Source organism: Oncorhynchus masou, chromosome 4, assembly GCF_036934945.1.
Source record: "Oncorhynchus masou masou isolate Uvic2021 chromosome 4, UVic_Omas_1.1, whole genome shotgun sequence".
Lineage (NCBI taxonomy): Eukaryota > Metazoa > Chordata > Actinopteri > Salmoniformes > Salmonidae > Oncorhynchus > Oncorhynchus masou.
Genome location: NC_088215.1, coordinates 3465664 through 3491735, shown reverse-complemented (window position 1 = coordinate 3491735; position 26072 = coordinate 3465664). Strand labels below are relative to the sequence as shown.

At 41.7% G+C, this 26072-nt stretch overlaps 2 pseudogenes; one reads left to right on the top strand and one right to left on the bottom strand.

Annotated features, from left to right (window-relative positions):
• The window catches only part of LOC135520267 (zinc finger protein 239-like), a 467619-nt pseudogene that overhangs the window by 389221 nt on the left and 52326 nt on the right, over positions 1-26072 (top strand).
• On the bottom strand, positions 17502-20916 carry LOC135520839 (zinc finger protein ZFP2-like; annotated as a pseudogene).

The following is a 26072-nucleotide window of genomic DNA, read 5'->3' as shown; positions in this document are numbered from 1 at the left end:
TTCCCCCACCTATCAGGCAGTTCTGTTACAACACTTCCTGCATTCCTCAACAATAGAAAAGCCCACTGAGATAAAACCATTTTTTACAATTGGAAAATAATATGTCATGTTTTACTGGTACCTCAGCCAGCATTGTGAATGGTGTCTGAGGCAGTGACATACTAGACCATGGCAGTGAATCTAATACTTAGGTGTTTTTAGTTACACATGAAAGGTCTGTGGTGGTTCTGTGGTTATAAATTACTGACCTTGGAATACATTTCTGGCCATGCTGGCAGGGTCTGAATCAAACCGAATGTCCACCTGGCACACTGGCAGGGTCTGAATCAAACTCAATGTCCACCTGGCACACTGACAGGGTCTGAATCAAACCCATTGTCCACCTGGTACACTGACAGGGTCTGAATCAAACCCAATGTCCACCTGGCACACTGGCAGGGTCTGAATCAAACTCAATGTCCACTGTGGGAGCAAATATAACACATAGACAAATGCATAAGATGTACAGAATAGCTGAACATTAAAACCAGACTACATGAAGAGAAGGACACATAGAAGCCTAGTCCAGCTGGACATACAAAGGTCAGAGGTTGTATAAGGAGGGGGTCAGCCAAAGGACCAACTGATGGATTACAGATATCAATCACATCACAGGGGAGATACAAGTCTGTTTGATCTTAGACAGCCATATGAAGTGAAGGCGACCAGAACAGCTGGGCACCCTAAAGCTAAAGGAGATGAAGACACACACACAAAAGGGACACAGAGTTAATTACAGAGCCAAAGCATAGGGCTGTAAAATAGAGGAATGTAAACTATTTATAGTATAGCTGGACATGCTAGAAACTGAGGAGACACATAGTCTGCTGATCCTGGATAGTCCACAAACAAAAGAATGCTTTTAGCTAAATACAAGAACAAGGCAAGGGTCTTATCATCATAATCTGACGGAAAGCAGGTATGGGTGTTGTTGAGCTGAACAAGCGGGATGCACGGATTGGAATGTAACTTTATTTGCATTTGGGATGGGCTCATATGCAATATGTGGATAAATACTGGAGCCGGGGCTCTGGGAAGTGGAGTGTGTTCCATGGACCTTCCCGGCTTGCTATATTCTTGTATTAAAAAGCCGAATTGACTTCACAAGTTCTGTAATGCGTTGTATTTGATCCGATTTTCTACTACATATTGGCGAGCTTGCCAGGAGTTTCAGGGACTGAAGACGTTCTTCGCTGGCCGTGGGATCTTTGGGGCAATCTGGCAATCTGGCGAGACAAGGGTGGCCACCCAGCTTTGAACAAGGTAAGCTGAAATGTCTGCGTAGATTGCCACAAAGTATCCTGTAGCAGCAAGGGGAGCGTCAAGTAGGTCTCTCTCTCAAATTTCCTAAAAAACCATAGAAACGAAAGAACTTTTGAATTCAATGAATTGCATGCATGTATATAAGCTTGGGAATTGTATAAATACTAATGTGTATGCATGTTTAGTTTGTAAGTAAGCGGGGGCTGTGAACTTCGCTGGTGTCGGGTGCTCGGAGGGTGCGAGTGTGTTGCGCTCTCTGGCTGAGTGGTTGGAATCAGGCACAGGGCTACAGCTGTCTGCTTATATGTTTAGAAAATAAATAAGTAGTGAGATATAGATAAAATATTCATGGCTACCGCTTCAAGGAAAAGGTCTGTACGGATGATTATTTAGAAAATAAATACACATGGCTACCGCTTTGAAATTAAGGTCTGTACGGGTGAATATTTAGAACGGGAAAACGTTAGCCTGATTGTGCAACGTTCAACTGAAAAAGGAAATCCTGCGATACCGCTTCAAAATATATATCTGAAGGTCTGTATGGGTAGGCTACTTTACTAATGAGTAGATAGAGAAATATTCGTGGATACCGCTCTATGAAAGAGGTCTGAAACGGACGAATATTTAGAACGGGGAAAACGTTAGCCTGATTGTGCAACGTTCAACTGAAAAAGGAAATCCTACGAATATAAAACGCTCTGCCTAGCTAAACGGGGGCTTTATAAATCAGTAGGTCGCGCCACGATTATAAAACGCTCTGCCTAGCTAAACGGGGGCTTTATAAATCAGTAGGTCGCGCCACGATATTGCTCTAACGTAGAATAAAGATCAATACGGGGTGGATGAATAGGATATGAAGACAAGCTGATCCGATTAGACAGTAGTCTCGTCATGTCGTAAAAATCCTATAGGATAATACCAGTTTATGTAGATGAAGTGTATTAAGCTAGGGGATAAACTATAGGTCGTTTTTGGGTAAAAACGAAGGGTATGAGTGAAAAATCCTATAGGATAATACCAGTTTATGTAGAGGAAGTGTATTAAGCTAGGGGATAAACTATAGGTCGTTTTTGGGTAAAAACGAAGGGTATGAGTGAAAAATCCTATAGGATAATACCAGTTTAGGTAGAGGAAGTGAATTAAGTAAGGTAATAAACTGTTTTGTTTTTAGGTAAAAAACAAAGGGATTGAATGAATGCGGTAATATAATTCTTTGTGATGAATGAGCAGATTAGAAAGAAGAGGAAGAACAGGCTGTGTGTCTGTGACCAACTGGGAATGCGCTGACCTCTGACAGTTAACTAAGTGTAATTTGAGAAAGAGAGCGCATTTAACTCTCAATGCCAAGTAGGAAGAAATAACTTAAAGATATACAGATTAAAATATACTGGTTAAAATAAATCTAGGCGGTCAAGAATAAAGTAAGAAAAGTGCATGAAAATAGAAGTCAAGAACATTTATTTAAAAAGTATCACGAGCCCTGTAAACGAAATAGGAAGCTGCAATTTAAAAACAGTCTCAGGAATTAAATAGTAAAATAGGCTAAAAGAGAAAATAGCAAGCGGATAAATAAAGAGATAAGAAAGTGCATTATATTATAAATAAGAAATGGGATTTAATACACGGAATAAAGTTAAAGTAATAGTATAAGCAAAGATAAAAACATAGTGGTATTTGAGGTGCTGTACTAGAATAAGACATTAAGGCTTCTGTAATACTCAGTAATACAGTTGTAGACATTATAGAGTAGGTTTTACTAGGGTTTTAATGGTGATTGAATGCGTGGAGAAGTTGTTATTGGCGTCAAAATACGGAAAATAAACGTATATGAGAAATCACAAACGTGGTAGAATTAGTTAAGAAGAAGAGCAAATTGTAGTGTATGGGTGTTTTCAATTTCTAAGGGTAGGATACAGATGGCCGAGCAGGGAGGAATTGTGCGTTCTGTGCATGGCTGGAGCTTTTGTCGCATGCTCGGGAAAAGTGAGGGGATTTTGGTATGTGTGTTACTGTTGGCTTGCTGATTTAGAGGGTGGCATGGTGAATGTTAACGAAATGTACATTTCTTTTCCAGAAAAAAAGGGGTTACATTTTCAATGGGTTTTCAGTTCGGTTTCAAATTGGGTATGCAGAAGGATGGAAATGTTTTTGAAAATATATTTAAGTTGTTTCTAAAGAAAGGAGAGTGGAAACATTTTAATGGTGTCAAATGCCCTGGATCCTAAGAATTTCCCGTGAAGACTGATCAACTTCACTAGAAATTGTTGGAACAGGTGGGAGTTAATTATAAAATGATTGAGAAACACCAGTCTTTATTCAAAGTGTACATTTACATTACATTTAAGTCATTTAGCAGACGCTCTGATCTAGAGCGACTTACAAATTGGTGAATTCACCTTCTGACATCAGTGGAACAGCCACTTTACAATAGTGCATCTAAATCATTTCAGGAGGGAGGAGAAGGTGGCAAAGAGCTTCCTAGGGTTAGAGGCAGATGCTTGGAATTTAGAGTGGAAGAAAGTGGCTTTAGCAGCAGAGACAGAGGAGGAAAATGTAGAGAGGAGGGAGTGAACGGATGCCAGGTCCGCAGGGAGGCGAGTTTTCCTCCATTTCCGCTCGGCTGCCCGGAGCACTGTTCTGTGAGCTCGCAATGAGTCGTCGAGCCACGGAGCGGGAGGGGAGGACCGAGCCGGCCTGGAGGATAGGGGACATAGAGAGTCAAAGGATGCAGAAAGGGAAGAGAGGAGGGTTGAGGAGGCAGAATCAGGATATAGGTTGGAGAAGGTATGAGCAGAGGGAAGAGATGATAGGATGGAAGAGGAGAGAGTAGCGGGGGAGAGAGAGCGAAGGTTGGGACGGCGTGTACCATCACTTTGAAATTCTATTATTTTTTTAATTGACTAGTTATTCAAATTGGTTTATTTTAATTTTAACATGGGTTCATAGGAGAAATTATCAGTTCCCTGGGGTTATGGTCTTTGGGTAAATCCTAACTGAGGGAAAAGTTTGAGCGTTTAAATTAGGACTATTTTCTGTTGTCCAGATGCTGGATAAACAACTATAGATAACTGTAAAATGGGTCTATTTGCGGAGAATCTCAGTCAGGTTCATAGCATTGCTGTTATAGTGGTGAGCGGAGCAGTCTTACAAACTGCGATCTAGGGTTCCGTTCTAGCCGAGGCGTTAATTAAAAATATATCTGAGTTCTTGGTGGTAATTAAATTGTTTTGCAGAGAAAGTTATAGTCACTAGTATTGGTATAAGATATAAACTGAACGTATTAAATAGTTTGTTTGGTTCAAATTGAAAGACTAACTCATTCAACTTAAAATAAGGGTGAAGTGATGTCTGTTCACTAAATTATCTGTTGGGAATAATATATTGGGAATAGAGTCGTAATTAAAATGCTCTGAATAATAACAGGGAAATAATTACGATATATTTGTGCCCATCGAAATACATTTGGCGAATTGGAAGATGAGAAATGTTGATTGATGTTGTAAACTCTAGTTCAGGATTCAACAGATGTGATAAATTAGGGTTGGTTCATCGAACCCGAAATACTGTTGCTGTAGACAGCCAACAATTCATTGAAAGTCGTTACGGATTGAGCCAAGGTTGAGCGCTTGTTGATGACATCACTCGCGAGGCACTGTTGTCGCCACGGACTGGGGGTACCGGAGAAAATTGTTCGTGTCTTTTAGAAGGAAAATGCGTGCATTATTGTTTTGAGTCACTTTTCAGAAGTCCATATACCTACTTGTTTGATTCCTATGAGACTGGTTATTCTAGGAGTTGATTCAACTTAATTAAGCATTAGTTCTGGTGTGTTTAAGTAGGATTCTTCATACCAGGACGGATGGAAGTTATCTAAAATATGTGAGTTGAAGGAGCCAAGGAAAAACGCGTTTATATTTTTATTAAATATCTGGGATTAGGATTTCTTACACTGAGAAATGTACGACATTTGCGGCAGAGGGGAAGAAGTAATACAATAACGTTATCGGGTTAATTGTATCTAAGGATAGCATGTTCATTTAAGTAATCATATACATTGACCTTGTTTAAAACTTATGATTAATGATTTGAGTTAAAGGGGAATCATCATTAGGTTTAGTTTATAGTTCACTTTTGAGTTTCTGAATCGGAATTAGCATAGTGAATGCTAGTTAGGAGTGTTGTGTTCTTCTGGGAATATTGATGTTTAGGTGTCTCAATTTTGGATGTTTCCTGGGATTATAATCTTGGGGAGAATGAGGCCATAAACGTTAAAACAGGTCTGCAAGTATATACACCTAAAACCATTGTTAGGATTATTTGTTTTGGTGCAAAGGTATTTTAAAGAGGCACACTCAAATATGGAATTTTATGAGTTTTTATTTTATGAGTTTTAAATTACACAAGTTAATTTTGATTTTAAGGATTAAGGGTTCTTTAATATGTCTAATGTAGCACTGAACTTGACTATTAAAGGGAGAATTGGACATGTGGAAAATTAAAAGGGGCTCCTACATGATGATGTCAGATAAGGATAATTTACTAATTTTACCTAAATCATTGTTTAAGAGTAGGCAAGGTTGTTGCCTGGGCAGAGCCAGGTAACAAAGGGGGATGGGTAAATGGTGTTCTAGGATAGGATGTGACCTATGGGATAGTTAACAGATAAGGAAGGACAGTTGGTCTTGTAGGGACAATTAAAATATAGGGACAATTCTAAAAGTAAATAGAACATTACACACACCTAGATTATGGTAAAAATAATAAGTAGTGGCATTTTGAACACTAGAGCAAAAGTTTGAGAAGCTTAGGACTTAGTTTTGTTAGGATTGGATGTTCTTTCAACTGGAAGACACTTGACTGATTATTCTTACAGCAGGTGTTGTAGGGACCATATTTTGGCTATCATTATGAATATTTTTGTGGCAAGAGGCCAGGTATTTGAGACAGAATGTTTACATAACAGAATGTTTACATAGGGCTGTTATTTAAAAATTAAAATTTAGTGATCCTGCTATATGAAGAAAGTCTGTTGTCAGGAAATAACCCACGTGTTAGTGTGTATGCCCCCAGGAAAAGACAGCACATAAAACGCCAGATGGAAGGGCATGGGCTGAATTCTGGAGACTGAGTGTACATCAACATACACCAGGCTGGGGATATACCTCTCACAGCACCTGCAGTGGTAAAGATCGTCATGTCTCTCTTTGATGGGTGCATAAGTTTCACAAGAAGTAAGGTCCAGCTGAATAATGGGTGAGCTTGAAAACACCATGACAGAGGACGTGAAACAAAACAAAAAAGAGAGAGAGAGAGAGAGAGAGAGAGAGAGAAACTAGATTCCACTGTAGACATACTGGGTTGAGTTTGGGGGTTATTTGTTTTATTTGATAATGTATCATGTGAATAAGGATAGATGGTAGTTTTATTCAGTGTTGAATTAATTCAAGAAGAAATAATTTTGATAAAGGTTATGCACAGGCTTATCAGTTGATATAGAGCAAGTGGGGAACTAAGTAAAAAATGACATGATTTGGGAACACCTCTCAGAACCTGTGGCTGAAAGGGGAAGACTGGATAAAAGCATGAGGAAGCTAATTAGGGCCTCCATTTTTGTAGAGTCCAGCAGAAACACATCCTGGAAGCATAGAGTCAGGTGAAGAGAGTGGGAATTGTCATGGTCTTAGATTTCAGTATTTATGAATACAGTCATGCATAACACATAACATTGTCAATACTGTTATGTTGTGTTTTTTGTTTTCTAAGTCTTTTGTTTAGGAAACCAGATGGAGAAGGGTTCTCCAGCTTCAGCTGGAATGTCAGTTTGTGTGATGAGTGATGGAAGTAAGAGAATGTATGGTGTAATCATAGAACAGAGGCCATAAGTCTTTAAGTATGAATGCCCCACAGAAAGAAGGCAGAAACCTGAACCAGGACGAGAGGTTCCACATCTGATGATCCAAGGGGACCAGAAGGACCTCTCCCAGTGATACCAGGAGATCCAGTCTACGTTCGAGAGTATTCCGAAGGAAGTGGGATCAGCCGAGGAGGGAAGGACCCTACGAGGTGGCAGCAGCCACAATCACGGCCGTCCAAGTGAAAAGAAGCAAGACGTGGTATCATCTAAACCACTGTACCTGAGTCCAGACGGAGAAAAGGACACAACCATACAGAGATGGGGACACAGAGGATGCTGATTCACCAGAGGGGACCCCGGAGGGAGCAGGAGCAGCGGAGACGATCAAAACGCCAGAGAGGAATCAAGAAAATGGCAGACCAAGCCAAGATACGATGAGTGAGCCAACTAACGCACCCAGAAGAAGCACCAGGGGAAAAGAGCCTGAAAAGAAAAGAGACAAACAACCAAAGCCTCCTCCAGTATGGCCAGAAAGCCCAGAAGTGGGGGAGGTAACATGTCTGCTACTCCTGATGATATACTTGTTGGGGCAGACTCTGTTGACGGAAGCCCTCTACAGTGGGATCACGAGGTATCGCCTAAAGAATGGGAACATCTCTTCCCGGAAATGGAAGTCTTCCCAGATGGAGGCTCAGTTCGGCCTGAGGAGGGAACAACAGGAGAAGAGAGTGGAGGAGAAGCCTTACCAAGAGCAGAAGGAGACATCTTACAAGATGAAAGGACTGGGGATTTCCCCACAATTGACTTTTCAGCTCTTACCTGATCTCCATAATGAACCATTGGAATTAGGACCACGAAAGAACAGTGACAATGACAGAGTAAGAGCAACTGAGGACAATAGGAAGATAATGCACGCACTCACAATCAAGATAAATGATAAAAGCAGGAAGAGAAGAGAGGAACCTGTTGAACGAGGTAAAAAGACAGGACCTGTTGATAGGTTTAAGTTTCATGTTCCGCCACAACTTCTAACAGAACTAGGGGAACAGAGGACAGTTCCTGTATGGGAGAAGAAACCTGTACCGGAGAAGCCACTCTGTGGATGGATGCATCATATAACAAAGGGAGAAGCTGTTTGGGACCTCCGAGGATGTGACCTGGCATTAATCAAATATGATGACGAGTGGGAGTTTATCATGAACGAGATAACTCCAGTAGAAGGTGAAGAATTTGTAGTTGAAATTACAATATCAGGACTGAGTGAAGGAAACAGTTACAAATATATTAAATTGGGTCTTACGCCAGCACCTAAACAAGAACAGCTTGTGACAACCAAAGCAATGACGACAATGGTGGCGGCTGCTGTGACGACCACTGCTCTTACCAAGCAGCCCACGGTAACCACAGAGACACCTGACACATCAGAACGAAAGGGATTTTTTTAATGAGATTTGGAATTTTTTTTCAAACTCTAATGACTTACCTCAAGACGAGAACATTGCCAAGATGACAGATATAGATGTATCAGACTCAGAATCGTTCAATGACATCACACAGGAAGAGGTGGTGAAAAACGAATGTACCTGAACCTGCATCATTTGAAGAAATGTGTTAAATATAAAATGTTCAATGTTCAGAGAAAATACTACATTCCTTTGTGTGACATAGAATGTAGGATTGCTCGAGGGAGAACTAGAGGCAGGACTGTGTTGAACAACATTGGTTTGGGTGACAAGGATTGTGCTGTCTATAACATTTGAACTGAATTAAATGGGCCTTTGTTAGATGGAAAGACTGTGATTAAAGGAATATATGAATGTTTTTACAGCCATAACACCGAAGGTATTGATGTAGGTAACACCACTATAGAATGTGATACTATTTGGGTACTAGAGACTGCAGGGGTTCGTAGAAATAAAGATAAAGGGTTGGTGAGGAATAAAAGAGGGTTGTGTGGTAAAATAACTCAGGTTGCGCCATCTCTTATTATGCTAAATTATCAAGACAGAGGTATTGTGGATAGTTTCTGGATGTTTGGTCATCCAAACTGCCTGTATGGAGTTGTCTCTGGAGGTGGTTACACTTGCCAGGGTTTTCATAAGGATGGTTTACATGTATATGCTGACATTCTAAGTTCATAGGACAGTCAACTGATACGTATCCACGAAAAGGGTCATTTCCGTAGTAAGTACAAGAGGTGCTATGTAGGGTCTATTTTTGCTTACGGCCTTGTGTTTTTGTATGTTTTGTTGAATGTTTTTATAGGTATATCGATGAATATATCTGGGTTTTCTTTTAATTAAAAGTTAGTTTTGCCTTTTAGATACTAGGTTAAATTTAAAAGCATGTAGGAAACAGTGGGATATCCTGGTTATAAGTGTCTATGGACCATGTCCTTAATCTTTTAACAGAGGTTGGTATCATGTTTGTTGGAGAGGTGTCTGAGAGGGAGGATCATGTTGATAGCTTCAATTTAGAATGATGTTGTGTCAATTTTATTTTGAAATATTTTTTATTTTTCACATAAACTAAGATAGCCTTGCCTGAGGTTATGTTTTGCTCATGCTTCAACAAAATGTAATGTATTATTTTTTGTTATTTTTTGTTATTTTTTGTTTGTTTCTATACTTAACTGGATCTTTTACTCTTATGTAATACTAGAGATGTTTGGTCCAGTTGGTATATGTATTTTACTCTGTTTTTCTGTTTTATTGTCTATCACAGGTATTCTCATTCACCATCCTATGGTTATATTTGTATTATTATGGGGCTAGTAAGCCCCACAGGGGGGATTGTGGGAGCAAATATAACACATAGACAAATGCATAAGATGTACAGAATAGCTGAACATTAAAACCAGACTACATGAAGAGAAGGACACATAGAAGCCTAGTCCAGCTGGACATACAAAGGTCAGAGGTTGTATAAGGAGGGGGTCAGCCAAAGGACCAACTGATGGATTACAGATATCAATCACATCACAGGGGAGATACAAGTCTGTTTGATCTTAGACAGCCATATGAAGTGAAGGCGACCAGAACAGCTGGGCACCCTAAAGCTAAAGGAGATGAAGACACACACACAAAAGGGACACAGAGTTAATTACAGAGCCAAAGCATAGGGCTGTAAAATAGAGGAATGTAAACTATTTTTAGTATAGCTGGACATGCTAGAAACTGAGGAGACACATAGTCTGCTGATCCTGGATAGTCCACAAACAAAAGAATGCTTTTAGCTAAATACAAGAACAAGGCAAGGGTCTTATCATCATAATCTGACGGAAAGCAGGTATGGGTGTTGTTGAGCTGAACAAGCGGGATGCACGGATTGGAATGTAACTTTATTTGCATTTGGGATGGGCTCATATGCAATATGTGGATAAATACTGGAGCCGGGGCTCTGGGAAGTGGAGTGTGTTCCATGGACCTTCCCGGCTTGCTATATTCTTGTATTAAAAAGCCGAATTGACTTCACAAGTTCTGTAATGCGTTGTATTTGATCCGATTTTCTACTACACCACCTGGCACACTGACAGGATCTGAATCAAACCCATTGTCCACCTGGTACACTGACAGGGTCTGAATCAAACCCATTGTCCACCTGGTACACACTGGGCTTAACTTTGCTGTCTCTTTCCATGAAACATGGACAACAAATTAAAGTGCTTGGAAACCTAACAAGTCTTCAGGCAAGGATACTGATGTGGTTAACCAAACCATCTCTAATAGACTTCACCTCCTTGGACCTCATCTCAGTGAGTTTAGGTTGGGGAAACTGTGGAGGAGAGGGCTTTGGACCTCATCTCAGTGAGTTTAGGGAAACCGTGGAGGAGATGGCTTTGGACCTCATCTCAGTGAGTTTAGGGAAACCTTGGAGGAGAGGGCTTTGGACCTCATCTCAGTGAGTTTAGGTTGGGGAAACCACAGAGGATAGGGATTTGGACCTAGTTCCTTGCATTGAGGAGGAGAGAGCAGCTGTAACACAGTACCTGGTTTAGTTCATGGCATTGAGAAGGAGAGAGCAGCTGTAACAGTACCAGTGGTGTAAAGTACTTAAGTAAAAGAACTACTGACGTAGTTGTTTTGTGGAATCTGTACTTTATTTTACTATTTTTGTTTTGGACAACTTTTACTTATACTTCACTACATTCCAAAAATAAAATAATATTTTAGAATAGAGTCTGATGGAAACAGAGAACATCCCTGGTCGTCCCTACTGCCTCTGACCTGACAGACTCACTAAACAGAGAACATCCCTGGTCGTCCCTACTGCCTCTGACCTGACGAACTCACAAAAACAGAACATCCCTGGTCATCCCTACTACCTATGGTCTGGCGGACTCACTAAACAGAGAACATCCCTGGTCGTCCCTACTGCCTCTGATCTGACGGACTCACTAAACACAAATGTTTCTTTTGTAAATTATGTGTGAGTGTTGGAGTGTGCCCCTGGCTATCCGTAAATAAAGAAAAAAGAAAATTGTTCCGTCTGGTTTGCTTAATATAAGGAATTTGAAATTGTTCCTACTTTTACTTTTGATACTTAAGTATATTTGAAACCAAATACTTTGACCTTTACTCAAGTAGTATTTTACAGGGTAACTTTCTATTAAGGTATCTATACTTTTACTCAAATATGACAATTGGGAGCTTTTTCCACCACTGATCATGAGTCTAATCTGGTCTCCTTCAACATGGTGAGCCTCAACATGAGTCTAATCTGCTCTCCTTCAACATGGTCAGCATTATGAGTCTAATCTGCTCTCCTTCAACATGGTCAGCATTATGAGTCTAATCTGGTCTCCTTCAACATGGTGAGGCTCATTATGAGTCTAATCTGGTCTCCTTCAACATGGTGAGCCTCAACATGAGTCTAATCTGGTCTCCTTCAACATGGTCAGTATCATTATGAGTCTAATCTGCTCTCCTTCAACATGGTTGGCTCATTATGAGTCTAATCTGGTCTCCTTCAACATGGTCAGCCTCATTATGAATCTAATCTGGTCTCCTTCAACATGGTCAGTATCATTATGAGTCTAATCTGGTCTCCTTCAACATGGTCAGTATCATTATGAGTCTAATCTTGTCTCCTTCAATGCGGTTAGCCTCATTATGAGTCTAATCTGGTTTGCTTTAACATGGTGAGCCTCATTATGAGTCCAATCTGGTATCCTTCAACATGGTGAGGCTCATTATGAGTCTAATCTGGCTCCTTCAACATGGTGAGCCTCATGAGTCTAATCTGGTCTCCTTCAACATGGTCAGCCTCATTATGAGTCTAATCTGGTCTCCTTCAACATGGTCAGTATCATTATGAGTCTAATCTTGTCTCCTTCAATGTGGTTAGCCTCATTATGAGTCTAATCTGGTTTGCTTTTACATGGTGAGCCTCATTATGAGTCTAATCTGGTATCCTTCAACATGGTCAGCCTCATTATGAGTCTAATCTGGTATCCTCCAACATGGTCAGCCTCATTATGAGTCTAATCTGGTCTCCAACATGGTCAGCCTCATTATGAGTCTAATCTGGTCTCCTTCAACATGGTCAGCCTCATTATGAGTCTAATCTGGTCTTCTTCAACATGGTCAGCCTCATTATGAGTCTAATCTGGTCTCCTTCAACATGGTCAGTATCATTATGAGTCTAATCTTGTCTCCTTCAATGTGGTTAGCCTCATTATGAGTCTAATCTGGTTTGCTTTTACATGGTGAGCCTCAACATGAGTCTAATCTGCTCTCCTTCAACATGGTCAGCATTATGAGTCTAATCTGCTCTCCTTCAACATGGTCAGCATTATGAGTCTAATCTGGTCTCCTTCAACATGGTGAGGCTCATTATGAGTCTAATCTGGTCTCCTTCAACATGGTGAGCCTCAACATGAGTCTAATCTGGTCTCCTTCAACATGGTCAGTATCATTATGAGTCTAATCTGCTCTCCTTCAACATGGTTGGCTCATTATGAGTCTAATCTGGTCTCCTTCAACATGGTCAGCCTCATTATGAATCTAATCTGGTCTCCTTCAACATGGTCAGTATCATTATGAGTCTAATCTTGTCTCCTTCAATGCGGTTAGCCTCATTATGAGTCTAATCTGGTTTGCTTTAACATGGTGAGCCTCATTATGAGTCTAATCTGGTATCCTTCAACATGGTGAGGCTCATTATGAGTCTAATCTGGCTCCTTCAACATGGTGAGCCTCATGAGTCTAATCTGGTCTCCTTCAACATGGTCAGCCTCATTATGAGTCTAATCTGGTCTCCTTCAACATGGTCAGTATCATTATGAGTCTAATCTTGTCTCCTTCAATGTGGTTAGCCTCATTATGAGTCTAATCTGGTTTGCTTTTACATGGTGAGCCTCATTATGAGTCTAATCTGGTATCCTTCAACATGGTCAGCCTCATTATGAGTCTAATCTGGTATCCTTCAACATGGTCAGCCTCATTATGAGTCTAATCTGGTCTCCAACATGGTCAGCCTCATTATGAGTCTAATCTGGTCTCCTTCAACATGGTCAGCCTCATTATGAGTCTAATCTGGTCTTCTTCAACATGGTCAGCCTCATTATGAGTCTAATCTGGTCTCCTTCAACATGGTCAGTATCATTATGAGTCTAATCTTGTCTCCTTCAATGTGGTTAGCCTCATTATGAGTCTAATCTGGTTTGCTTTTACATGGTGAGCCTCATTATGAGTCTAATCTGGTATCCTTCAACATGGTCAGCCTCATTATGAGTCTAATCTGGTATCCTTCAACATGGTCAGCCTCATTATGAGTCTAATCTGGTCTCCAACATGGTCAGCCTCATTATGAGTCTAATCTGGTCTCCTTCAACATGGTCAGCCTCATTATGAGTCTAATCTGGTCTTCTTCAACATGGTCAGCCTCATTATGAGTCTAATCTGGTCTCCTTCAACATGGTCAGTATCATTATGAGTCTAATCTTGTCTCCTTCAATGTGGTTAGCCTCATTATGAGTCTAATCTGGTTTGCTTTTACATGGTGAGCCTCATTATGAGTCTAATCTGGTATCCTTCAACATGGTCAGCCTCATTATGAGTCTAATCTGGTCTCCAACATGGTCAGCCTCATTATGAGTCTAATCTGGTCTTCTTCAACATGGTCAGCCTCATTATGAATTTTCAAGGTCACCCCCTCTCCTAGGGAGGGTGACATGTTCGATGCCAATATAACGCAGAGACAAAATCGAGTGGCCTGCCTCCAAGAAGTGGGCCGCAACTGGATAAGTAAAGTTTTTACACCTAATTGTGCTACGATGCTCTGAGATACGTAGTTTTAATTCCTGCTTTGTTTTACCTACATAATTTTTACCACAAGGACAAGTTATAAGATAAATAACTGCCTTAGTGGAGCACGTAATAACACCTTTTATTGGGATCGATTTGCCTGTGGGTGGGTGTTTGAAGGATCGACGTTTATAAGTGCCATTGCATTAAGCACAGCCATTACATTTGTAATTTCCATCCAGTAGGGGCGCAAATAGACATTGTTCAGGAATATCTTGGGGTGGTAAATCAGAGTTTACCAATTGGTCTCTGTGATTTCTGCCCCGCGAGAATACGACCAAGGGAAGGTCCGAAAACACATTACCAAGACTATCATCGGATTTTAGGATGTGCCAATGTTTGTGAACAATTCCCTTTTAATTTAAAGACCCTTGCGCCCTTTGGTCTCAACGTATACTTTGATCTTAAGCCATTCTTGTGATTATTGTGACTTTGCCGTTGTAATTGTTTGTAAACTTGTGTAGTCAAATTAATCTATGATCGTATGCTATCCATTTGTTTGTATGCTGTTCTTTGTATGACATTTTAATACTTGATTATTAACCAATGATATTAGGCCACTCTTGGCCATGATTACAGACACCTGTGTCTTTTGACACTATATAAACAAGTCATCCCGCAGTGTTTGTGATTATACCCTGATGAAGACAGCCTGGATGTCGACACGTTGGTATTGAATTTTTGCATCTGAGCTCCTAGAGTGTGCGGCTCTCTTTTATTTTCAAGTTTCTATTCCGCTAGCCAGCACCTCGTCTTAATAGGTGTGCGTTTCTTTTTCTTCTAGATAAGCCTCATTATGAGCCTCATGAACTGTCTGATGAAAAAGAAAACCCACACACTGATCAGTATCAATCAGCCTTTTGTTTTCTTTCAAGTTATTAACTAATGATTAGCACACACATCTCAGATGTGAGGTCATTCCCTATTTCTAACAGTATCATTTCAAATGGAGAAAACATCAACAACATGGAAACCATGTGGGAGGATTAGCAAATCCTGTTTCAGTATCGAAATTACAAACCACATTAACAAGTGCATTGGACATGTCATTGAGGTCAATACTAATCCCATCATGACTGCATTGGACACACCTATGGGCTGGTAGGTAGCCTAGTGGTTAGAGCATTGGGCCAGAAACCAAAAGGTAGGTGGATGGAATCCTGAGCTGACAAAGTAAAAATCTGGTGTTCTGCCCCTGAACAAGGCAGTTAACACACTGTTCCCCGGTAGGCCATGATTGTAAATAAGATTTTTTTTCTTAAAACTGTCTTGCCTAGTTAAATAAAGATGAAATACATTTTAAATGTAGCAGAATTAAATATCCACAACATTAATTCTGTGGGTACTAGATTGGCTCAGTTCACACACTGTCAGCCAGACATTGATTGTGCAATATCAGACTAAATTAGAGTAACAACCAAATAAAACAGACAAAAAGGGAATGTTCAATGACCCAAAAAGACACTACTTCATTCTGTGAATCACCACTTTATTTCCTATCATAAAGAACACCTGTGGAAATGGGCAGTGGATTTAGACATCCATCGGACTCCAAAACAATACATTACTGAATAGTTGAATAGTGTCTAATCCAAATAATCAGCACAATGTCAGGTGTTAGTGCAGGGCTGGAACAGAAACCTGCACATCCAGTAGCTAGATCTGTAGCAGCAAGGTTGGCCATGCATTTTCTAGGTCTATGCATCGTCGCTTTAACAGTATTGGTGTAGTCATACAACTTATTCTAACAGTAAACCAACAGCATATTCAGGGCATTCAGAAAGTATTCAGAACCCTTGACTTTTTACGCATTTTGTTACGTTACAGCCCAATTCTAAAATGGATTAAATAATGTTTTCCTCATCAATCTACACACAATATCCCATAATGACATCACATTACCCCATAATGACAAAGTGAAAAACAGAAATACCTTATTTACATAAGTATTCAGACCCTTTGCTATGAGACTCGAAATTGATCTCAGGTGCATCCGGTTTCCATTGATCATCCTTGATTGAACTTGGAGTCCACCTGCGATAAATTCAATTGATTGGACATGATTTGCGCACACACCTGTTTATATAAGGTCCCACAGTTGACAGATCATGTCAGAACAAAAACCAAGTCATGACGTCGAAAGAAATGTCCGTAAAGCTCCGAGACAGGATTGTGTCGAGGCACAGAGTTGGGGAAGGGTACCAAAAAATGTCTGAAGTATTGAAGGTCCACAAGAACACAGTGGCCTCCATCATTCTTAAATGGAAGATGTTTGGAACCACCAAGACTCTTCAAACAGAGCAATCAGGGGATAAGGGCCTTGTTCAAGGATGTGACCAAGAACTCGCTGGTCACTATGACAGAGCTCCAGAGTTCCTCTGTGGAGATGGGAGAATCTTCAAGAAGGACAACCATCTATACAGCACTCCACCAATCAGGCCTTTATGTGGCCAGGTGGAAGTCACTCCAGACCATGAGAAACAAGATTCTCTAGTCTGATGAAACCAAGATTGAACTCTTTGGCCTGAATGCCAAGCATCACATCTGGAGGAAACCAGGCACCATCCCTACGGTGAACCATGGTGGTGGCAGCATCATGCTGTGGGGATGTGTTTCAATGGCAGGGACTGGCAGACTAGTCAAGATTGGGGGAAAGATGAACAGAGCAAAGTACAAAGATGTTTCTACTGATGAAGCTCATATCCATATCACTCTGAAATCAATAGAACAGGGGGAAACGTTCAGGGGTCTACATTGACATAATTAAAATACTCCCTCTACAATGTTTAAACATTCTACATTGTGACATCATTCAAATACTCCTACAATGTTAAAACATTCTACATTGTGACATCATTAAAATACTCCCTCTACAATGTTTAAACATTCTACATTGTGACATCATTCAAATACTCCTACAATGTTTAAACATTCTACATTGTGACATCATTCAAATACTCCTACTACAATGTTAAAACATTGTAAAATTATTTCATTGATATCATGAAACAACTCCTTCATGTATTTATTTTCTGATGTTTGATCAGCAATCTCTTGACACATTGATCACAGCTATGAAGATTCTCTCCTGTGTGTGTTCTCTGGTGTACAATAAGACTGCTAGATTTACTAAAACTCTTCCCACATTGAGTACAGCTAAGAGGTTTCTTTCCTGTATGTGTTCTCTGGTGTACAATCCATTGCCTCCGATGTAGTGAAACTCTTCAAAAATTGAGTACAGCTATATGGTTTCTCTCCTGTATGCGTTCTCTGATGTATAGTCAGACAGCTAGATATAGTAAAACTCTTCCATTTACATTTACATTTAAGTCATTTAGCAGACGCTCTTATCCAGAGCGACTTACAAATTGGTGAATTCACCTTCTGACATCCAGTGGAACAGCCACTTTACAATAGTGCATCTAAATCATTTAAGGGGGGTGAGAAGGATTGCTTTATCCTATCCTAGGTATTCCTTGAAGAGGTGGGGTTTCAGGTGTCTCCGGAAGGTGGTGATTGACTCCGCTGTCCTGGCGTCGTGAGGGAGTTTGTTCCACCATTGGGGGGCCAGAGCAGCGAACAGTTTTGACTGGGCTGAGCGGGAACTGTACTTCCTCAGTGGTAGGGAGGCGAGCAGGCCAGAGGTGGATGAACGCAGTGCCCTTGTTTGGGTGTAGGGCCTGATCAGAGCCTGGAGGTACTGCGGTGCCGTTCCCCTCACAGCTCCGTAGGCAAGCACCATGGTCTTGTAGCGGATGCGAGCTTCAACTGGAAGCCAGTGGAGAGAGCGGAGGAGCGGGGTGACGTGAGAGAACTTGGGAAGGTTGAACACCAGACGGGCTGCGGCGTTCTGGATGAGTTGTAGGGGTTTAATGGCACAGGCAGGGAGCCCAGCCAACAGCGAGTTGCAGTAATCCAGACGAGAGATGACAAGTGCCTGGATTAGGACCTGCGCCGCTTCCTGTGTGAGGCAGGGGCGTACTCTGCGGATGTTGTAGAGCATGAACCTACAGGAACGGGCCTCCGCCTTGATGTTAGTTGAGAACGACAGGGTGTTGTCCAGGATCACGCCAAGGTTCTTAGCGCTCTGGGAGGAGGAAACAATGGAGTTGTCAACCGTGATGGCGAGATCATGGAACGGGCAGTCCTTCCCCGGGAGGAAGAGCAGCTCCGTCTTGCCGAGGTTCAGCTTGAGGTGGTGATCCATCATCCACACTGATATGTCTGCCAGACATGCAGAGATGCGATTCGCCACCTGGTCATCAGAAGGGGGAAAGGAGAAGATTAATTGTGTGTCGTCTGCATAGCAATGATAGGAGAGACCATGTGAGGTTATGACAGAGCCAAGTGACTTGGTGTATAGCGAGAATAGGAGAGGGCCTAGAACAGAGCCCTGGGGGACACCAGTGGTGAGAGCGCGTGGCGAGGAGACAGATTCTCGCCACGCCACCTGGTAGGAGCGACCTGTAAGGTAGGACGCAATCCAAGCGTGGGCCGCACCGGAGATGCCCAACTCGGAGAGGGTGGAGAGGAGGATCTGATGGTTCACAGTGTCGAAGGCAGCCGATAGGTCTAGAAGGATGAGAGCAGAGGAGAGAGAGTTAGCTTTAGCAGTGCGGAGCGCCTCCGTGATACAGAGAAGAGCAGTCTCAGTTGAATGACTAGTCTTGAAACCTGACTGATTTGGATCAAGAATGTCATTCTGAGAGAGATAGCGGGAGAGCTGGCCAAGGACGGCACGTTCAAGAGTTTTGGAGAGAAAAGAAAGAAGGGATACTGGTCTGTAGTTGTTGACATCGGAGGGATCGAGTGTAGGTTTTTTCAGAAGGGGTGCAACTCTCGCTCTCTTGAAGACGGAAGGGACGTAGCCAGCGGTCAGGGATGAGTTGATGAGCGAGGTGAGGTAAGGGAGAAGGTCTCCGGAAATGGTCTGGAGAAGAGAGGAGGGGATAGGGTCAAGCGGGCAGGTTGTTGGGCGGCCGGCCGTCACAAGAAGCGAGATTTCATCTGGAGAGAGAGGGGAGAAAGAGGTCAGAGCACAGGGTAGGGCAGTGTGAGCAGAACCAGCGGTGTCGTTTGACCTAGCAAACGAGGATCGGATGTCGTCGACCTTCTTTTCAAAATGGTTGACGAAGTCATCTGCAGAGAGGGAGGAGGGGGAGGGGGAGGAGGATTCAGGAGGGAGGAGAAGGTGGCAAAGAGCTTCCTAGGGTTAGAGGCAGATGCTTGGAATTTAGAGTGGAAGAAAGTGGCTTTAGCAGCAGAGACAGAGGAGGAAAATGTAGAGAGGAGGGAGTGAAAGGATGCCAGGTCCGCAGGGAGGCGAGTTTTCCTCCATTTCCGCTCGGCTGCCCGGAGCACTGTTCTGTGAGCTCGCAATGAGTCGTCGAGCCACGGAGCGGGAGGGGAGGACCGAGCCGGCCTGGAGGATAGGGGACATAGAGAGTCAAAGGATGCAGAAAGGGAAGAGAGGAGGGTTGAGGAGGGTTGAGGAGGCAGAATCAGGAGATAGGTTGGAGAAGGTATGAGCAGAGGGAAGAGATGATAGGATGGAAGAGGAGAGAGTAGCGGGGGAGAGAGAGCGAAGGTTGGGACGGCGCGATACCATCCGAGTCTTCCCACACTGATCACAGCTATAAGGTTTCTTTCCAGTGTGAATTCTCATGTGTACTTTTAGTGATTTTAATCTTAAGTAACTCTTCCCACAATCAAAACAGTGGTGAGATTTCTCTCCAGTGTAAATTTTCAGGTGTACTTTTAGTGAATTTGATCTTGAGAAATGTTTCCCGCAGTCAGAGCAGCAGTACGGTTTCTCTCCTGTGTGTACTTGCTGGTGTATTTTAATTTCTGTTGAAGATTGCAACCTTTCCCACAGTCAGAGCAGCAAATTGATTTCTTCCCTGTGGGTCTCTGCTGGTGTTTCTTGAGGTGTTCTGATGTGGAGAGACTCTGCTCTGCCTCGTCAGCATCATGATGTTGTTGAGGATCCACTATAGTCACCTCTCTGTCCTGTGTGAACAACAAGTCACACAGATGGTTTAAGGCCCACATTAGCAGAAATCCACTGTAAAAGGTGATGCCAACAGCGTAAACATGATGTTGTACAAACAATTGAAGTCTGTAATGAATGTTAACATTATTTGACAGTCAAGTCAGAAACTATAGTCATATTTTAACCCTAAACTTCACCCATAACTTCACCTAAAAATAACAGACCTACTGTAGGACCCATAACTTCACCTAACAACAACATAGACCTACTGTAGGACCCATAACTTCACCTAACAATAATATAGACCTACTGTAGGACCCATAACTTTACCTAACAATAACATAGACCTACTGTAGGACCCATAACTTCACCAACCCACAATAACTACAGACATACTTGAGCACGGCATAACGGTCTTTTCCGGTGTAATGAATGAAGAAGCACTTTGGTGGTGGCTGCATGTCGTGATGTTTGTCATGTGACTGTATCTGTGTCTGTGACTGTATCTGTATCTGTGACTAACAAAACAGCTACAGTATTAAGTATTACGTGTAATTATTGAAGAACCGCGTCAATGACAGTATCCATTTGGGTGTTGTCAATTAAGTTAAGGTGACTCTCAGTTAGAACCATTGGATTTAGGAAACTCTGAAATTATTTAGGATTTCTGTGCCCATGAAAACTGTTTTCCCAGGGTAAGGAGACACGAAATGTTATGTAGTTAAGAGTGCATTTCAGAGATCTGAATACAAAAAAAACTGTCCCACAGCAAGATCCAGTATTTAAGTTGAAGTTCATCATATGACAAGCTTAACGTTATGACTATAACTACTGTTACCTGAAGGAGGGAAACTAGGTACAACATACTATTAAATCCACATGTTATGACTATAACTACTGTTCCCGGACGGAGGGAAACGAGGTACAACATACTATTAAATCCACACGTTATGAATATAACTACTGTTCCCTGAAAGAGTGAAACTAGGTACAACATACTATTAAATCCACGCCTCGCTAGAAGCCCCGCCTTCTCCAGGTGATGAGCGTGAGGCTTGGATTTATTCCTTCAATTTAATATCGCTCTTCACCGGCCCAGGAACGGGCGGGGCCAATCAGGTGTTGTACCTCGTTTCCCTCCTTCAGAGTAGAAAACCTGTTTAGGAGAGGTGCTGGCTAGCAGAGTAGAACACCTGTTTAGGAGAGGTGCTGGCTAGCAGAGTAGAAAACCTGTTTAGGAGAGGTGCTGGCTAGCAGAGTAGAACACCTGTTTAGGAGAGGTGCTGGCTAGCAGAGTAGATGTCACGTAGAGTAGGCCAGAAGGCTAAACTGGATAACCTAACCTCTATCAAAATAAAAAGATGGCGGAACCGCAAAAGTTCTTCTGTGCAAAGGTGTTTATTTACAAGTGATTCCGGAACAAAAAACAACAGTACTGCCATCAACGTCTACCTTATGGGACAGCTTAAAAACAATGCTGCCCCATCCACAGCTCAATCCAAACCTGCCTCTTCATGACTGAAAGAGAGGCTCCTTTTGTAGGGCTAGCCCCTCCCCTCAGAACAATTAACCCTAATTAATTAATCAATTAACAATACAAACCTACATTTTCCATGAACTAAACATACTAAAGGATATACATTGCAACACGGTTTTAAACAATATCACAACATAACATTTACAACATTACATCACTACTGACAATACTGACAATTTCAATATGCCCATATGCATTAATGAGCCATTTGGGACAGGCACTATAAAGCCAACCCAATTCCCTTAGCTCGGGTCCTTTTCCAGCATACCCGGAATCTACAGAGATGGAGAGAGAGGAACAGAACAAACAAACAATGCGCTCATCCACAACATTGATAAGTATAATAATTATTGTATCTCTCAAATATGAACATTGACAAGTGTGAAATGCATGCACCAAGACAGAAGTTAATTTGTGTGTCGACCCACATTGTTAACTTATCTTATAATGGCACAGGGAGGAGTGATGAATATGTGTGTGCGTTAAAGAACCAAATGCTGCCCGCGGCCAGTGACGGACTTCCACGTCACAGTAGAACACCTGTTTAGGAGAGGTGCTGGCTTGCAGAGTAGAACACCTGTTTAGGAGAGGTGCTGGCTAGCAGAGTAGAACACCAGTTTAGGAGAGGTGCTGGCTAGCGAAGTAGAACACCTGAAAAAGAAAAGTCTCACACTCTCGAATCAAAAGAATTTGCAAAAAACAGTAAGATTTCGACAGAGGAGAGGGGGTACAAAAATCAAGACATGATCTCTTTCAAGGACAGTCTCGCAAAAACCAAGCATTCTTGCATTCTTACTACCTGCTATTCAAAGTGCTGTGAACAAATGAAGGGAATCGTTCACAAACATTGGCACATAAAGATACGATGACAGTATCGGCCATGTGTTTTTGGACCCTCCATCTCACAGGGCAAAAATCCCAGATCAATTGGTAAACTCTGATTTACCACCCCAAAATACTCCTGCACAACGTCTATTTGCAACTCTACCGGATGGAAAATACATGTGTAATGGCTGCGCTCAATGCAATGGAACTTACAAATGTTGATCCTTCAAACACCCCCAAACAGGGAAACAGATCCCAATCAAAGGTGTTATGTCGTGCACCACTAGGCAGTTATTTATCTTATAACTTTGTGGAAACGAACCCCTTGATTTCGTCCCTACATTATATCGGCATCGAACATGTCACCCTCCTTAGGAGAGGGGGTGACCTCGACAATTTGTTCAAAACAAGAGGCTGCCATCAGTCTCAACGTAGCCATTATTGTAATATTGCTGTTCATTGTAAATGTTTGGAGGTCTATGGAGCCAAACTGTATCTCAGACCGTATGCTCTCCTTTTATGTTTTTATATGTTCTATTTATATATGTAAATTAACCAATGATATAAGGCCACACTCGGACATGATTACAGACACCTGTGCGTGTCCTTTGACACAATATAAACTAGAGACCCGCAGTGTTTGTCATTATACTCTGATAAAGACAGCCTGTCTGTGAAAACGTTGGTTATTAGGTTATTCAATTATTGCATCTGAGCTCCTAGAGTGTGAGGTTCTCCTTTTCAGGCCACCAGGGTCTGACAACTTGGAAGGAAAATGATTGCGGATAACAGCGGACGACATTGCCACTTCTATTTGCCAATATCTTCAATATAAGCCTACTAGGAAGTGAGAAAATCCTACCTTGTCACAACACAACTGATTGGCTCAAACACATCAAGGAAAGAAATTCCACAACTTAACTGTCTGCCAATGTCTGTTGAATGTGTGAATATAAATCCAACTTTACCTCGGTCTTAACTTTCATTGTATAGGTCTCATTTTTAGCCAACTTACTCATTGCTAAAGCCAGGACATTGTTTGTGATTAGTGTCTCTACTATGACCAATAAGCATACTATATACTCAATTCACGTCGCAAATGGTACGGTTAGTATGAATATTCTAACACAACTAATGACTTATCAACAGCTCTAACAATTTTGACCCCCACAGGAAATCTACATTGGCAGTTACAGAAAGACCCATTTGCTATATAAACATTGATTATTGAAGAATATAACTGATAAATGACTCAAATGTTTCAACTGTATTACCCCACCAGAAACCAAAAAATAAGCTTGTATTATGCCACTGTTTGAGAAACAAGCACTGTATAGCCTTGACATATGCGTAAAACTATCATTTTGACCTTATTGATGGCCAGTCCTTGTATTCATAGTGTAGTGAATTCTGGGGGTAGCCCTGAGCTGGACTCAAACCTGGGTCCAGCGACTGTCAAGCCAACACAAGATGTCTGAACCTCTTGACAAGGTCGCTAGGTTTTTAGGTTATGGTTGATACAATATCGTTCTCTATGAATTTGAGAGTGGTTACATTTCTCCTTCACCCATCCCTCAGCTGTTCGCCAAACCAAGTCTCTGGGCAGCCATTTTGTTGCTGTTAAAATCCTAAGTTGCCCCTTTAAAAAAGCCACACAATCAAATCAACCAATCTGTATTTCAAACAATAACAAAGCTGTAATTCTACCACTGTTTTGGTAATAAGATGATGATGGGGATGGAGAAATGCAACTACTTTCAAATTCATAGACAGACCTATGGATGAAAGGACTGACCATCCATGATATCAACTATCAATTATAGTTTTAACCATGTTGAGGCTATACAGTGTTGGTTTACATTGTTTCTAAACATTGGAGTAAAAAAAGCTTATTTGGGGTTCTGATGGGGTACAACAGTTGAACTAAGCTCACGAGGCATGTGTTATATTCTTCAAGAATCAATTGCTATAAATAAATAAGTCTAAATATGGATGTAGCATATTTCCCTTTGAACACCAAACACCAGTTCAACAACTGCGGAGTTTGTGCCTCTGTTAAGACAGTACTTACTAGTGTTAACCAGGGCCCGTTCATCATTAGAACCATTGGATGCCTTAACATGCCTTTGGGAAACCGGGTCCAGATATCCAGTTTCCTCCTCTTCTTCCTCCTCTTCTTCCAATGTGTCAGTAATCTCAACCCTCCTCCTCTTTCACTCCAAAAACAACATCCTCCTCTTTATCTTCCTCCTCTTCTTTAACTGAAACGTCTTTCTCTTCTTCTTTCACTCTAACAGCCTCATCCTCTACTTGTTTATGTATTGGGACATCGTTCTCTGCCTCCTCTTTCACGACAACGTTTAGCCACAGACCCTCTTCTTCCGTCTTTAGAAGGAGAGTAGCTTAGTGACCGTATAGTCAGGGGTGTTAGCTAGCTAGCTAGGGTAATGCTAACTTAACCAGCCCGCTCGCTGAATAATAACAACACCGTAAATATGAAATTAAATCGGATAACAAACCAGACGACAGAAGTGGGTTTAAAACACAGAGGCTAATATACACTAAAGCGTTTAAAGATCTTTATTGGTTCGGTGACGAATCAGAGATCTCACTAGGCCGAAAGTATTCATTAGCAACCCTAAATAAATAAATTCCAGTCAATATTTTGAGAGGGGTACCCCGACACAGAACTGAACTGGATCAAAGATGGCGGACAGAAATACTAGCAGAGAGGCGTACCGCTACACAGAACTGAACTGGATCAAAGATGGCGGACAGAAATACTAGGACAGAAGTGTATCCCTACACAGAACTGAACTGGATCAAAGATGGTGGACAGAAATACTAGGAGAGAGGGGTACCCCTACACAGAACTGAACCAAAGATGGCGGACAGAAATACTAGGATGGAAGCAAATGTAAGGGATTATAACGTCATAACGAATCATGCAAAAAACATGTACAGTTGACAGGAATGTTAGTTAATGTAGAGACAAACGATTATGCTTTTTTTTAGCATAAAGTTTATTTATGAAAATCGCGATTTAGCAAGCTAGCTGACTAGCTAACATTAGCCAGATAGCCAGCTAGCTGACTAGACTAGGATATTTTTTAGGGGTGTAGGGTGGAAGCTGTCCCGGCGTAATGGGGAATTTATACCCGTCGGCTTCCTGTATAGGTCTGTGCTAAAACCACCCCCCTCCCTTTTAATCAAATTGTCCAGATAACTTGTTTCATGCCATCAAAGGTGAGGGTG